This window comes from Melozone crissalis, unplaced genomic scaffold (genome assembly GCF_028551555.1).
Source record: "Melozone crissalis strain CALT ecotype California unplaced genomic scaffold, PUWL_Pcris_2 ptg000045l_1, whole genome shotgun sequence".
NCBI classification, from domain to species: domain Eukaryota; kingdom Metazoa; phylum Chordata; class Aves; order Passeriformes; family Passerellidae; genus Melozone; species Melozone crissalis.
The window spans coordinates 17,980,037-17,997,023 of record NW_026535823.1 but is presented as its reverse complement, the minus strand read 5'-3'; the positions used below and the strand labels follow the sequence as shown (position 1 = coordinate 17,997,023).

The 16,987-nt window shown below is 37.0% G+C and overlaps 1 long non-coding RNA gene across 1 annotated transcript in view; it reads right to left on the bottom strand.

Annotated features, from left to right (window-relative positions):
• Positions 1 to 16,987, bottom strand: part of LOC128943346 (uncharacterized) — a 415,897-nt gene that overhangs the window by 292,973 nt on the left and 105,937 nt on the right. The window contains exon 4 of the long non-coding RNA XR_008483692.1: positions 8,318 to 8,368. This is a non-coding gene — a long non-coding RNA (uncharacterized LOC128943346). The remainder of the gene's footprint in view (positions 1 to 8,317; positions 8,369 to 16,987) is intronic.

Here is a 16,987-nt window from a genome sequence, read left to right as displayed (position 1 = left end):
ACACACAGGAAGATCTTGCCCTGCACTTAGTGAACATAGGGAACAATCCTATTCATAGCATTCATTTAGAACTTACAATATTCACCCCTCAGTCTTTTCTTAGCTAGGTAAATCCAGAAGTTTCAAGGGAGCTTATTGTTCTGTTTCAAAGTCCTTATCTTGACCAAAACTCAGGCAGAGTATTGAATCTCAGGTCTAACACTTCAGGGGTAATTTTTTCCCAGATTTTAAATCTGAGGGTTCTGATCATGCATTTTGTAATTAAACCCTGGGGTCTTTTTCCCCCAGTGCTTAAAAAGAGCTTTAAAATTCTAAACTAAATCTTCTGAATGCCTGCAAACTCTTCTCAACTGGTGTCAGCCAAAAATATTTTATTGATATCTGCTGCTATATCATCAGAGAGTAGACCTGGATCCATGAGACATCTTGGGGAAGTTTGTTGTGTACATCCCCAAAAAGCAAAACAAAGTATTGCTATCTTTCAGTATTTTTAAACATTTACATAAATGTTGTACTTAGCTTCAACTGGGTCATGGTTTCTTGCACTACAATCTCTATGTTTTAAATATTAAAATTACATTTTAATACATGGAGGTTTTCATTTCAATCACAGAGCAGATCACAGTTCTTTTGTGAATGAACATTAAGTGAAACGAAAGGCAAGGGATACCTCATCTGCCTTAAAAACTGATGAAAGATACAAATTAAGAGGAAAGTGAGAAAGTGAGGTCATCAACAAGCAGAATGCCAGGAAATATAATGGATAAAGCAAACTTTAAGAGCTGCCCATAAGACTGATCATAAACATGGCCAGTTGAATTTCCCACAGAATTTTCAAAGGCAGGAGGACTACAAAAGCCAGGTAACAGTAGTAGTTTTGCTTTTATGTACAACCTGAACTCTCAACTTCCATATAATATGCTTGTTTACTGGAGAAAAAAAAAAATAGTTCTTCCCTTACTCTCCCATACTTGAGAGACTAACAACACAATTAGTGTGAACAAGGTTTGATTACTTATCACTGCTAATCACTCCTCAGAGCCTTGGGTTTCCACAGAGGCTGAAATACACACAGGGACTGAATCTCCTTCCTTTGTAGGATACTCTCCACAGAAGCCACCTCCTTCCTTTGTAGATCTCAGACCACATAGCCCTTGCCTCTGGCTCTGCCTATTTGTTTTTTTGACTCATGCATTCTCACTTTTCATCTATTCACAAGAAGGTGAGTTTATATTTACCAGCTCAAGGCCCACAAAAGCAGTTTGACAGATTGCAAGTAGTGTTTCCACATCCTTCCCCATTAAAAACTCCTTTAAAAAAAACTTGCAATTCATAAAATATCTACCCCATTCTTTACAAGTGTATTTCCTTATTCCTTAAAAAAACAGTATTCTGCCATGAATTTAGGTATGAGAGAACATCAGGTAAGCAAAGCATAGTTAATACCAACTTTAAATATGAAGAGACTAGCACACCTCTGCGTTGTTAAAAAGGAGAACTACATTTGGTCACATGTGATGGGGGGAGGGAAGATTCCTCACTCAGGCAAATTCAAAGACAAATTTTTTCTAACTTCTACACAAAAAGCCCAAAGAGACTAAACTATTCATCAGTGATGCAGGAATATTTGTCTATTGCCTGTATGTATCAAGGCAGTTTTTTTCAATAGTGCAATGAACAATGAAACTAGAATCAGTGCACACATTCAGATGAAATGCATCAGTTGGTTTCTCTGTTCCCTTGCAAAAAGGGATATTCTGCACCTCTCTTCAGGGCTTAGGTCTCATCAAGAGAATGGATAAATGCTCCAGAGCACTTGTACATCTCCCTCACTGCCTTGTGCATTCAGCCTCCATGCTCAGAATCTCTGCCAGCTTAGATGAAACCTGCAATATTTTTGTAACTATTGTGTTTTGACAGTGTCAGAGTTAAGTGATGTAACATGTAGGAAGCAGAGAGCCTCATAAATTGCATTAAAAGTTAAAGTTTCGGTGCAATGGCCAAAGGTGCATGAGGTAATGTATCCACAGTTCTCAATCACAATCTCCTTTATTATGGCCTATTTCCATCAGTCTAATCTGAAATGAATGCATTAGGTTCTGTGTGCTTTGCACAGTTGCTGCCAGCATCACTCTGCCCTTCCTCCTGATTTCCTTGGTAGTTTGGGAGCCTAAGGGAGGGGTGGATTAAATTGGAAAATATAAATAACAAATCAAAAATTAAAATTGATTGGATAAACAATTTCCCTGTTTCTTAATAAGTGATTGATTTTTTAATCAATATTCATTATTTCTCAGAACATACCAAACTGTTTATTGAATAAATGAATGGTTGGAACTACAATGACATGAAATCAAATAGGTGAACCAATTTCTTTAATAACATGGGCTGAACAGGCCACCTTATCTTACCTGGTTGAAACTAAAAGCCAGAAATTCAACACCATTGACTAGGTGATCCAAAAAAAGGATGCAATTTGTTTTCATGTTTGATACACACAGGTGTAGAGCCACATGCTGATTTGTGCGATATTTCTAAATTGCAGTTGAAAGTTACTTTCTTTTTGATACAACTTTAGTGTTCTTTCTCACCATTCTTCATTAGTCAGCAGACTGCAAAGCTTCTGAAATAAAATTCAGATCTGAAAAATGAGATCTGTAAAACTGTTCACTGTAAAGGCTTCAGGCACGGCAAATGAATTTCTCTAATAAGTTTTTATTCACTTGTATCAGATTCAGTGGTACACATATAAACTATATGCTACATCCTAATATATACTTCAGACTATTTCAAATTTTTTGGGCATAATGTAAAAAATAATCTTTTGAGGCACAGAGATTCTGATGTTCCTTTTTCAGTTGAAGAAAAAGCACTAGGGTATTAGATCACCACGAAATGTTTGCACAGTTCTTTAAAACAGAAGAAGGATGTTAATTTGGTTCTACATAAAAAAGATCATATCATTTACATGACCTTCAACTCAACAAATTTTTCCAGGATGTGGAAATATTTAACTTTCATTTGTACTCAGAATATACATGATTCTTCTTCTAATGAAAAATTATAAACTGTACTAATCAATTGTTAATTAATTTGTAGGATGCTCGCTTTAACATCTATTTTAACTTGTCACAATTAATTTAACATATGACCAAACAGCAATATAATTTCATTGCTCCAAAGACATAAAAGTATGGAATAACCTGAGCAATGAAAGGATTTCGAAAGATTGCAGTTTCAGTTTGTACACTAATTCCACGTGTTCGTTGTTGTCAAAATTAATTATACAGAAACCAAGTATCAATCTATTGTGTTATCATGTACACTAACACTAATGTAAGAAGAAGTTTCATTAAACACACTTATGTAGATCACAGATTTCTGCAAATGGTAAAGGCCTATAGTAAAACCAGAAATCTAACCTAAAATCTGAAACTTCAAATATAATTTCACTTTCAAAGTCAATCTGTCTTACAGCACTGCTTCCCAATAATAAAGAGGTAAGTTCCACTGTTAGCTCTAAAAATTGGCATTCTGAAAGTACTAACTATTGAAATGAAGCTGTTTCCTCTCATAATATATAAATATTCCACAGAAACTCAATTCCAGTCACCAACCTGTATAACACACCAGGACTATCTGACAACATGAGTCAGCATCATTGACCAAAACACTTTCCCTTATTCCAGGCATAAAATTCCAGGCATTAATGCTCTGTATTTATTCACAGGGCTTTCAGCTCCCTTAGTCTGGCATTTTGTACCATCCACTTTAATATACATCTACATAAGCTTGTTAGGGTCCTGTTTCCCTTTAGAAATTTTAAAATGTGCTATTTTTCCAGTATGAGCTTGCTTCAAATGGCTGTGACTGTCCCCTGGGTTGAGGTAAAAGCTTGCCAAAGCCAGCAGCAGAGGAAGTAGAGGCAGTTTGTGTCCCAGGCACTGGCCAGGAGATGGTGGCAGAGAGCAGCTCTCCCTCAGCCCCTGCAGCGCTCACGGGAATCCTCAGAGACCCCGAGGTGCTTTGGACGCCTCATCACTGCCGCACAGCAATCTCCTGACTTGTGCCATCAACTTTCTTTTTATATTTTAGGATAACACAACAAACTCAAAACATTGGTTAACATCCAGTTTGTTCAGTCAGATCTAGGCACTTGCATGAACACACTACAATACAAGCTGGATGCGCTCAGCTCTCCCTCTTCTGCTGAAGAGCCAAGTTTCTTGACATCAGTTTTGGTAGTGATAAAAATCAAACATTTTCTGGAGCCATTATTGCCTAAAATGTTAATGCAGTTTACTTTTTTCAACTGTGATCGATAGCGGGAGGAAAAGTGCCCATAAATTACTAAAGGCAAATACGATTCTATTAGCACTCAGGAGATTTTGCAACATTTGCCAGTCTGTTTTACTGGAAAAAAAAATTAATTTGTTGAAAGCCTAGTTTTTTACCTGTCTTTGTCTTTCTCTGTAGAAGAGGGATATTTTTATCAGGAGTAATTTAGGAGATGCAATTCTAATGCACTATAGCTATAGGTTTCAATTAATGTTCTACCTCTGTCAGCTTTACATTCCATGTTTTATGAAATTATTAACTATTGTCATGTTTCTATTATGATACTATTAGGAAATAAAGAGATGTATGTAAATGGAGATGTAAAATAAATGTATGACAGTTACTAGGAGCAACATCTGTGCACTATCATACGTGTTTACACTAATTTTCTAAAGATTCTTCCATTCATTACAGAGCATTGTTACTTGCTCTGGCACAACCCTTATTTCCATGCATTTAGGGATTCAAGCAAAGAGAGGGTAAATGAGAGCCTAATCAATACCACTTTTCATTTTGCTTCTAATGTGCTGCCTTTCTCTTTCTTTTCTTCATGAACAAATCCAAAAAAGATCCTGACGTTACAGTCATAAAATGTAATTCTTCTGCAGAAACACAGACAATAATGCTCTCTGTATTCAGGCATATTGCATATTCTAATGGCATTTGGCTAAATTGAGTATGGATTTAACATCAAAGGCTTCATGAATTTTTCAAATGAGATATTAAAGTCAATATTTCAAGTGAAAGATATTTCAATTTAGTTGCATACACAACAATAAAAAACTTCTACAAGGCAGAGGTACTAGTGGCTATGGCAGTATTAGTTCATTCAGGAAATTATTAGTTTATAAGAAAATCAAACAGAAGGTTGTGATACAGCAATGACACTGAATAAATTAGACTAACAGATACACACTAACGTACTTTATCTCTTGAAGTCTGAAGCAGAACTTGCTACTGGCATGTTCAGTCCTTCAAGCAGGGCTTCATTTGGGGATACGTTATTTATTTATTTATTTTGTGAATTCAAATGGTTCCACCTCAATTTGCATTCAGAACCTCAGAAATCTGCTTATATTCATCATTGAAATGGTTAGGCCTACTGTATGCAAGAAACACCCCAGCTCTCTTTATTTTTTAATTTAAGTGCATTTTGCTCCATATTGTCAACTCTTATGCAATGCTGCTTCTGATTTCCCACTGAGTTACAAAACATTCAGACTACTCAGTGCTCACAAATAGTCCACTGAGCTCTGACTACTTCTATGCCCTGGCAGAGATAAAGACTTAAACAAAATAACACAGTCTGGTCGTTCTTTGCCTTCCTATTTTGGGCATGTGGAATGTAGCAAAATGCCCATTAAATCAGGAGGATGTTGGATTATGATACCGTTACATATCTCTGAGGAACACATATGTGTCACCTACAACTCCTGGGAGAGCTGGATGCCCCACATACATGTGCTCCTAGTGCAACTTAGGCAGCTGCACCACAGGGGCATTGTGCTGCTCTAAGGCCAAATACACCATTTGTTCACATACAAATAACAGAAGATACCAGAAACTACAAATATATACTGCAATGAATACCGATTTCACTAGTAATTCTTATATTACTAAATACTAATTATAATTGGGTACGAGGGGAAAGTTACACTGATTTAAAACCTTGACTATTAGGTCGTTTGGGCCAACAAATTATTACAAAGAATTCTGATCCTAAAAGCACTTCCCTGAAATCAGCAGGTTGTTTGTCTCTGCAATATTCAGTCAAAGTGTTTGCACTTACTGTGAGACTGCTCCAAGAGCTCACAAAGAAAAAAAGCTGGTGCTAACTAAAGGTTAAACTGCTAGGCCTGTTTCTACCATGGCTGCAGGAGTGACAGCAAATGCTGATCTGTAAATCAGGACTAAACAAAGCTAACAGCCTCGTGGGGAACTCTTGGACAGACTGGGACAGGCCATCCTTCCCCCATTTAAACACTACCTAACTTGTAGCACTGCTCTTGGGGTCCTAAACAGCTCTTTGTTCACCTCTGAGGCTCTTCTGAAGCTCCGTGTTCAAAGCACAGTAATATTTCCATAAAATGAGAAGTGTCACCATCTCAAAGGCAATCAATCAGGGACAAATATCTTCAGAAACAGTACTCCCATAGAAAGTATTTCTTGTGGTAACAAAGGTAAGGCAGAAGCCTTGTATAGATAATAAGAGCCAATAATAACTAGAATTGTATTTTCAAAATTGCCTCTGGGGCTGGGGAATATGGTTTCCTTTTCTTCTCTTTTGATTTCTGGACATCTCTGAGATTGTTCTGAAAACTACAATTCATGCTTAGTGAGGCGGTAGTACATCCAAAAACTTGCAGTTGAAATTATTGAAATTTTGCTTTTTCATGACATAAAATGACGCAGTTAAGAGGAAAGATTCCCCCATTATGTCCACTCTGTCTGAGAATAATGCTTAAGGAATGATCCTCTGAATTGAAACATTTCCCATTTTCCTTGTTGATTTTAGGGATGCAGATAAAGTTAAGAGTACATCTCTTGCAAGATCTGTGTCAAAATGAGAGTTCAAATTCTTCTTTAGAGCACTGCTAAATAAGCAAAGAATACTTGGAGTTCAGATCAGAAGAGGAGACCAAACTGTAGGATTTAGTCTTCGACAACCAAATGCTATACCAAAATCAAAATCATTCACATATCATGCTGTACGTACCTTTTGTGTTTAATGTAAGGTTTTATTGAAAACATATGAGTAGATTAACCATAGAAATAAACTGAAGAAATTGTGCTACCTAAAGTATGCTTTTGAATCTTTATTAACTGGTGATAATCTGCACTGATTTGCATTGCAATTCCATTGCAGATGTTGCTGACATTAAGACTTATGACAAGGAAACTACAGAAAAAGCTGATTTAAACAGGTATTTCACATTAACTCAACAACATATGCAGCGCATAACATCTTCCATGGGGGTTTTAAGTATTCAACCTAATTCTTTGCAATTTCATTATTGTTAAAAATAAGGAGTAATGAAAGTCCAGTTGACAGTCACTTGGTTTCCTCTTATTTCTAAATTTTTCTGATTTGCTCTTGAACTTTCCTTCTTGATGGAGTCTAAAGGAACTGTAATTATGTAGTTTGGCTGAAACTCATGGCATGGGAAGGGACGGTTACATTTTTGGATCTACCATTATTACAGCAGGAGCAAGCACAGCTGCCTTCAGACTTATTAATACATTCTGTAGAGGATGAAAGCCTTGGAAAGGGTGGTACTTGTGTGAATTTCCTCCCCCTCCATACAACAAATGGAGGGGGAGGAAATGGAGCTGGCAGTCCACCAAAGCTCCCAACTAACACTCCTGCACTGTCTGGCAGTAGAAAGTGTGGCAATTGATTAAGGGGAAAAATAGTGCTTTTGGGGCACTGCACAGAATCATCTTCAACACAGAGAAAGAACCATGAAGGATGAAGGACAGAAAGGTGGGGAATGTGTGTTTGACTAGGTGAAGAAATGATCCCGCTGTAAGGCTTCTTCTTTCTGTTTGTTATAGGCCAGGTCTACAGCATTAGCTCTCCATCTAGGTAGAAGTAAGATACACCAGGACTCTCCACAGATTCTTTAGTCTATATCTGCATTTATTGTGAAGTGTTAGGTGGTTCATAGTGCCTGTGATAGTCCTCCAAGCTAGGTTGGATTTTACATGTTTTTACAGGGTGACAAAGCAGGAAATACCTTAAAAAAACACAGTATTAGTCAGTAGAAATCAAAATAAAAAGCTCCATATAGGTCATCTGAAAAGCCTAAAAAGCAATCAAAAACCAAACTCTTACCAGGCACACAAGAATAGAAACAACCTCAGTGCAAAGTATAATAAGCAAACTCCTCTAGTAACGTCAACTACACAGATGTTTGCTCCATCAACTCAGTCCATATTTTGAAAGCCGCACAAGATCAGTGAAGGTAACAGAACTTACCCAACTTCTGTAGTTCAGCAATGAGCCCTGTGTGTTTGTCAGTCCAGCTCCCTGGAAAAAAGAAGTGTTACATGTCAGGAATGAGTCTAGCAACTATCTTCTAACACAGGAGCAATGCCAGCAACATTCTGGTAATGGCAGCATTAATGCTAAAAGTTTACGTTTTCAAAAGTGAAAACATTCACAGACACAATCTGGATATTTTAACTGTCACAGGCCTCAGCAATCTGATATTGCTTAGCCTTGTGGCCAAGGCATTAAGACACTGGTATCTATCTGCCACAGAGAACATATCTTCTCAGTACTTCCCTTAGAAACTTAATAATTAATCCACCAAAATTAGAAAAATAAAAACAAAGGCCGTGTCACTATTAAAAAATAAGAAACAAATAAAAAATTTACTTATTTTGCTAATAATAGATAATGAAAATATTTTCTACTTTACGGTAAGATCAGAAAACAACATAAAGCTGTAAAGTTCTACAGTAATTCAAATTCATTGAAGTCATTATAAATCCCAAAATGTAGAAAATAACTTTAATTCATTTACTTGGTCAATCATTTAAGTTACCTGTGAAAACAAAGCAAAACAAAACAACAAAAAAAGGGCAACAAGTACATACCCACATAAAAAGGACAAAGCATCTACTATATGACTGTAATCAAATGCAGGTTTGTACCAGAAATATAAATAGCACAGATTGGAAAAATACTTGAATAATGAAGTATTTCATGCAATTCCAAGGAAAATTAGATGAATGACTGAAAAGGATGGAAGTGTACACAATTCATTATATAGAACATGGTAACACTTGGCTAAAAGAAGTGTGGAGTTCCTTACTTTAATGAGCACAGTCTTTGCTCACAAATTAAAAATAAACAAATAAAAAAGATACGAGTATGATCTCACTTATTGGCAGTTGATCAAACTGCAATTTTGCCCAAGAGCTGGGAAGCCACTGCCTTATAACACATCAAGAGCTCCTGCATATTGAACTGATCTGTGTACAGACTAACTCCTTTTCTGTCTACAGCAATTGTTTTTACTATCAAAAATTTGGGTTTATGGAAATGACAACTTAATGGTTAACTGGAAACATAGCAGGGTGTTTAAGTTAAATCATGCTCACTTGACTTCAGTGTCTCATTGTACCCCCACTGAATAAAATTATTTTATAAAAAAGTTTCCTTTCACTGAGGGTTGTACAGCTGGTCCAATCTCAGTGCAATGCTGCTGATGTTAGTAGCAAACTTGAATAGCTACATACAACAGTTTAAATCTCTAACATACATATATTACCATAACTGAACCCAGCACTTTCCATTAATCATACAATGGCATGCTGCTTCATTTACAGCCAGCTGATTAAAATACAGATATACTGTCCTGAACATCACAGAAATCACGGACACCCAGCCATTGTTTCCAAATAGTGTTTTCTCAGCCTTGTTTCACTCCTCAGCTACATATTGCAGATTACAAAAACTATTAAAGATTCTAGCAAAGAAATGGACCACAAAGGATCCTAAATAAGAGATTGAAAGGCATAAATTTTCTGTTACAACAAGGATAACACTTCAGGGAGAAAAGGCCTACTTCAGTGTTCTCTACCCTATTACTGCAGCATTTCAAACATAATCAAAGAACCTAATTTGAGGTTTTGATAAGGAAAACCTGAAAATAGCTTGATAAGATATAGGTGGAAACATGTAGCTTTAAATTTTTATTTACATGGGTCCAAACACCTAAGAATGCTTGGAAAACAGGCACATCTACGCTGAAAACAAAGTTATTTGAGAGTGGGTCAACAATCTACCTCTCAAGTCACTTATCATCCAAGTCTGTGTGAATCTCACGTGACTCTTACTGAAAGAGAACGGGTAAGACCCCAAGTACAGCTTCATCTCTGACCTATGTCTCTAAACATATCATTTACTCAGGGATTGTATCTCAATTCAAATGTATAATTTTGGAGTATTTTTCAGAAGGGACGCAATGGATGTATCACTAAGCTTCTAATTCTATAAATAAGGCAAAGTCTAAAGCACCATAAGGAGTCTTGCACACCATCGGACAGGATTAGTGATTATTTCTCTAATACTCATTGTCTACCAGTGCATATATACTGCTACATATTTAAGTTACATGTTTATAATTATAATTTATGTACACATTTCCACAAATTTTCTTGGAGAATGGCATTTTGGTGTGAACTGAATGCAGAACGAGGAACCAAGAGCTTCTCTGTCATTCCAGTAACATGATCTTGAGTTTGCAGCCTTCAGCAAACCACTTTCCGGCATTTGTAAAATGAAGATATAAACACCTGCTTGGTTACCTAGAAAAGAATACTGGAAAACTAGTTGGCCTTCACAACCAAAAGCCAAGTCTGAAAAATTCACAGTGAATTTGGCAAGGAAATATTGCACAGTGCACTGCAATCCCAGCGTTGCTTTGGCACCTTATGGCATTTTTCCTGCATGATTTCCAGGCTGAGTTTAAGTTTGTTTGACTTCCAAACCTGCAGACAGTTATGGCTGTTAAGCTACAATCACAGAATTTGTCTCTCTGACTTCAGGAGGATTAATTAGATGCCTAAAGGTAAGGAATTGACCAAATGCTTGTAGAATGAAGACTTCATTTGGTGAAGGGCCAATTTTCCCAATTGATAATGTATAAATAAAATAATGCCTAATTTGCTACCATTACTAATGCTTTATATTCTATATAATTGGAAGCAAATTAGCAATTTATTTTAAATTGTTTACATACAAATCTTATTTTCTTTAAGAGTAGAAATCAACGGCCATTTCTCTTCTAATTTCATGATGTCGTTACATATCACAAAGACTAAGCATAAGGGGCTGTTTATTTTAAATTATCTCACTATGTACTGAAGTTCAACATTTGATAAAACACTACCCAAAAGAAATAAAAACAAGTAGATAATAATCAAATATAATCTCATATTTTTATTAATGTAGGGCAGTTTCACATTTGATGCATATACAAGAATTTCAAAGAATCTTTTTTAAAAGTATTTTGAAGATACTGCTTGTATTCTCCATAAAAATGATAAGAAAATGGTTCATGTAACTGGCAATGTTATTAAGTAATATATATAGTTAACATTACTTTTGTCACCGTATTCCTCAAAACAACCTGATCCTTTTTATTCAAAAGGAAGCAAAAAAGTCTCACAAATACCAGTTAAAGACCGATTCTCTCAAAGATGACTCAGTGAAAAATAATGACAGACTGTTAAGACCTTATATTTGTGAAACATGAAACAGGTCATCAGCAGGAGTCCACAGAAATCCAGCTATACTGTTTTCACACCAAGGGTCACAATAGCTTGATTTTCTTAAGGTTCTTGGTTCTCTCTGAGCCTCACTCCTCAGCTGGACATATGTGAATATCATTCTGGGTCTATCATAAGTTAAAGCATAATTATTTGTGTGTTACAGTGGTATGGGCACTTGCCACAGTCAGCAAAAGCAAAGTTACTACTGTTGATCACGTGTCTTTCAGAGCTCCAATTCTTGCAAGTACCATGTCACCACATCCCTGTGGAACGGCACATGAATAAAAGAGGCTTTTTGTGAGGTACACAGTGAAAACAAAGCCCATCAAGGCAGATAAATTCTTCACTGCATAGATTATCAGACCAAAATATCACAAACAAATGGAAGTCAACGGAACTTTCCAAGCTTGTGGGCCGAAGGAAAATAACAGGAAAAACTACCTTTCCTGCCTTCCTGGATTTTTTCAAATGCTGGTATCACCCACGTTTCATCCCTAACAACAACATCCTATGCTTACTGTCAATTCTTCTCAGTTGTCCATAACAACTACATCTATCATAATCTGGAAAAGCAAATCTAAAAAAATTATGTCCTTTGAGTCTAGAACACAAGACCTTTTTCTTCAACTACTCTTGGATTAAGTTCCCTGACCTTGACTGAGCAGTAGGTGTTGTCAACAACTTCTATCCTGTGATGACTGAAGTTTGTCCAGGATACACAAATCTGTTAAATCCTTACTACTCCTTCATAGAAGACATCAGTTCACATAGAAATTATTTGCAAGAATACAAATGACCTCATTTGCAGTCAAATTAGGAATAAAACAAAATTTAGCAACTGCAGAATAGTTTCTAGGCTCCTCTCCAACCATACAATGGTTGGATATATAAATGTACATGGCTTTCTCTCATCTGGGGGATTTATACCAATCATGAGATTTTTTGATATTACATGCATTTTTCAAAACTCCCTAGAAATGCTGTCCATAATTTGAAAGATAATATAAAGAATTTTATCTGTTAATACACTCCACTTCCCAAAATGCAGTGGCACAAACACTGATGTCCAACATACTGCAAGGGGGAGTAACATTGAATATTCTGCTCGACAAAAGTCAGGCTGCCTAAGGAACACTCTTCCATGCAGTTCTGGATCCAAGTAACTCCAGCACTGTCTGTTTTCTAAGAAGACTACATCCTTAATGGAAAAGCTGCTAATAGCTGTGCGTTCATTAGACTTGGAAATGGAGAGTCACTCCTCTAGCCTGGAGCCAGAAGGTGGGCTATCTTGGAGGCAGGGTTGATAGCTTTTGAATACCAGATGAAGTCTATGGATACAAGACTGGTGTCAAATGACAAGAGCCTTAAGCAGATGGATGACAGTGTGTGTGCACTATAGGCTGTTGTTAATTTACTAGCTAGAGATAATGCTTCTATAAAATTAAAAATGAGTCACTGGAAAACAGCCTGAGAGGCCATAGCCTGCAGATTTCAGGCCTCCTGGCAGGCCTGCATTGTGGGGGATATGTTTTTATAGAATTATTAAAATTAAAATTGCATGTTAGAGAGAAAGAAAATGTAATTGTTTCTCTTACTAGCTATTTAAGCTATTCATAGTTTGGATTTGTTATTCACAATTAAAATGGAATAAACTACTCATAGGAACTCAGACAAGATACACATGAGCAATGGCAAACATATATAATATTAATGAATTTTCAAGTGTCAATATGTGGGGTTTAAGTCTGGAACTATGCTTCCATAGTTTTAGCATGACCATACACAAAGTCCCTCCTTTTCACTATTGCTCTGCATAGGACTTTTCACTGCTATTGGATTATGTTGGAAATAACCTTTCCTCTTCTTTTATCTTGGAATGAAAATTTCATGTTATACTTCTTGCAAGACTGTCAACAGATTTATGTATCATAACAGAGACGAGGCTGTCTCATTGTTTCCTTGCTTCAAATGTGGGACCAGATGTCAGATTCGATGTAAAATTTTTGTGAGAGTCCATTTTGATAAAGAAGCAACTTTATCACCAAAGGCAAAAAAGGGAATGGTAAAGAATAAGTACACAGGTCTTAGCATGGTTCTCATGCTACCATTCACTGGGAGGGATACCCCTTACTATGCCATCTAGAACTTTCTGGGCCATTCAAGATCATCTAATCTTAAGAAAACAGTGAAAAATTCAAGCAATCTGCCATCGAAAGAAGCTAGATCTAAGCTGTCTATACAGCCAAAACTGTTCTTGATCCCTACATGTATTTATCAAAGGCCCTAAAACAATTTAGCCCACTGCCTGACAACCAAATTCCCACAGATGTGAAAAATATGCTGTAGGGAAAACAGTTCTAATGCCTAGACAATTCCTTTAATGTTTTCATCTATCCAATGAAGAAGTAACAATGCCTTGCAATTTTTCAGTACTTTTTGCCCCTAACACTGTTGGTGGATATATCCCTTTGGATAACATTGCCCCTAGAATCCCAGCTTAAAGACAAAAAAATAACCACAGTTAGTAACAAGGTCAGAAGAAACCAAACCTTGCGGTGCCCATTCAGGGTTCATGTAGTTTTTAATCCACATCCCCAGAGAGCTGATGTGGAAAGCCACCTACACTGTTCCACCCCATCCTGCACCAACTCAGCACCACTGAGTCCAGCAGTATTACTGATGGCTTACATGCATGTGAATGAGGGCAGAATTAAATATGACATATGTAAAGAGATGTTCTTCAAAGCTTAAAAAGAGATGAGAGGAAGGAAGGGGAAGAATATGCAGACAGTGAACTAGTTATCCTGCATAATATACTACAATCAAGGTCACATGTAAATGTTTATGTATATAAATACGTAATACTGCCCATGCAATATTTTGCCAATTCTTTTCAAACACTGACACTCACTGACAGTGACAGAGACCTCTGTGCAGCAGACTGCTGTTGCTTTAGAATTTTTCAGCTTTAGAAAACTTTAATACAAAAGCGTCTACCGTAGAGACTTGAGCCATGAGCACATCCAAGTATTACAGTGCAGAACCTCGCATTTCCACTTGAAGGTGAAAGGCTGACTTTACAAAAAAGTTTCTCTTTTTTTAGTCCTATGCAACACCACCTGTCTCATCAGCAGGACCACTCAAAAGGGATGGGCCTCAAGGCACCTCAGTCCCAAGATTCTCCATGCCTCATTCTTCATCCACGCTGCTAGTAATGTACCATCACTGGCACAGTTACACCTGAACACTCTGGTGCTGCCAAACACCTGGCTTTATTTTCCACTGTCCAAATGAAAAATAAGCATAATCTGCTATTTGAGGATACAGCAAATGAGGGAGTTCATGACAAATTGTGTTGGTTTATGCAGAATAGTGATAATAAGATACAAATGAGAATTTTTTGCTTAATGAATAATACTAATCACGTTTCAACAAATGCTGTGCCCTTCTAATTAGAAAGAATGCATAAAATCAGCTTAATTTATTTGTGACTAGTTATACATAGTTTAAATATTTACTAGAGATTTACTCTAACGTTTGAAATTATTTTACACAGCTCTTGCAGTAAAACCAGACCTAGTAATGTGAAAGAAGTTAAAATTGTAACTTCTGCCCTCCCTTTTGTTATGTAGCGTGTGATGTATGCCCTCAGTTTTCAAGATGCAAGAGAAAGGATATTATTGATTTACATGTTAATTCTCCAACTGTTACTAATTTTGCTTGATTCCTGCTTCCAAAGTTGCACTTCCAACATTCATCACTGTAGTACACTAGAGGGGCTGAGCATCTTTTTCAATAAATTACAGGAACTATGACTAATTATAGTGATATTAACTATGCAAAGTAATGTGTAACTTAAAATGGATACGTTTATCATTTCAAATTATGCTTTTGACTCTTGATGGCCTAATACATGGATGCTTTTCCGTTTTTTATACAGACTATGAACTCTGCTATTTTTTTTAAAAAATCTGTTTCACAGATATAGGCATACCTTGTGAATATGATGAATGGAACCAAATCATTTACATCTCATGTAATGCCTAGTGGGTAGAGGATAAGATTAATACCAAGGACAAGTAGGGCCAAATCCTGATTGTTATAGCAAAGCACTGAGGATTCAGCTTGAACACTGCCATCAGAAGGTATTTGCCTACAGGATTTGTACCCTATTCTTTGTCTTCCTATTTCTAGGAAGCTAATGGTGCAAGTTGCTTGGCTGATAATACCAGCAGCATCAAGCAGTCACAGCAAAAACAAGTGCAACTGACTTTGGACAGTTTAGAAAGTATATTACACAGGTTTAAAATACAGAAGCTTTAAAACAATGGCAGTGCAGTTATGCATGTGAAAGAGCTCTGCATAACAGCAGAACTTTCTAGCAGCACCACATTGTTGTAGTTCTCCTTCCAATGTGGAAGAAACAAAGCCTCTGTCTTCTCAGTCATTTTCACATTATCTAGTTAAAAGCTTCGGCACTATTGCAGAGCAGAGTAAATCAGGCCAGCACCTCAATTCAAAGAACAACAGAAAACACATGAACTACCAAAGAGCTTAGTGGTAAATATCTCCATTCCTATATCTACAGAAGACCTGAAAAACTAGCACAGTGCTTTGGAATAAAGCTGGAGAAGGTTTGGAGAAGAGTTTGCTGAGTTATCATCAGAGCTGGACTTCTGATTTCTTGAGGTTGAATAAGTACTACATTGAGGTACTAGTACTAGGTTGAAGTACTAGCACTTGAGGTTGAGTCTAGTACTTCTAACCTATTGTTACTAATATTTCCAGGTTTCCTTTCCTCTCATCTTTGCTGCACTGTCAGTTTGGTGTCACCATCTGCATAACCCAAGTCTCTTCTCATCAGCAGAAAATGAAGATTCTAGTTGTGACCTGGGCATCACCAATAGCATTAAAATATAAATCAATCCCATTTCAATAATATCCTCTTGTGGCTGAGCTGTTTGCCAATTATCTCAGCTGGGTACATGAGATGAACACTCACTGAAGATGATTTTGGCTCTTAGAAACTATGTTGGTAACAAGGAAGGAAATCCTCTCCTAAGAGGAAATGAAATGCTCTTCCCATGGGTCTTTAAGAAAGGACTTTCCCTCCACACAACTTCCAGGAAGGTTCCTGGCATTCCTGCCTGCTTACTGTATCCCTGTGACTATTGCACCCTGTTTCCTCCTTCACATAGCCAGATTGTCACCAGACAGAGCTGTCACTGAGGCTCCTCTTCCTTCTGAGGCGGTTGCCAGACCCAGGGGAATCAGTGATGTCTGTGTTGCTTACAGAGTCTGCCTCCCATTTTCCATCCCTCATCTTCCACCATTCTCCAGCTTATCAGATAGTCTTAAGACTTGG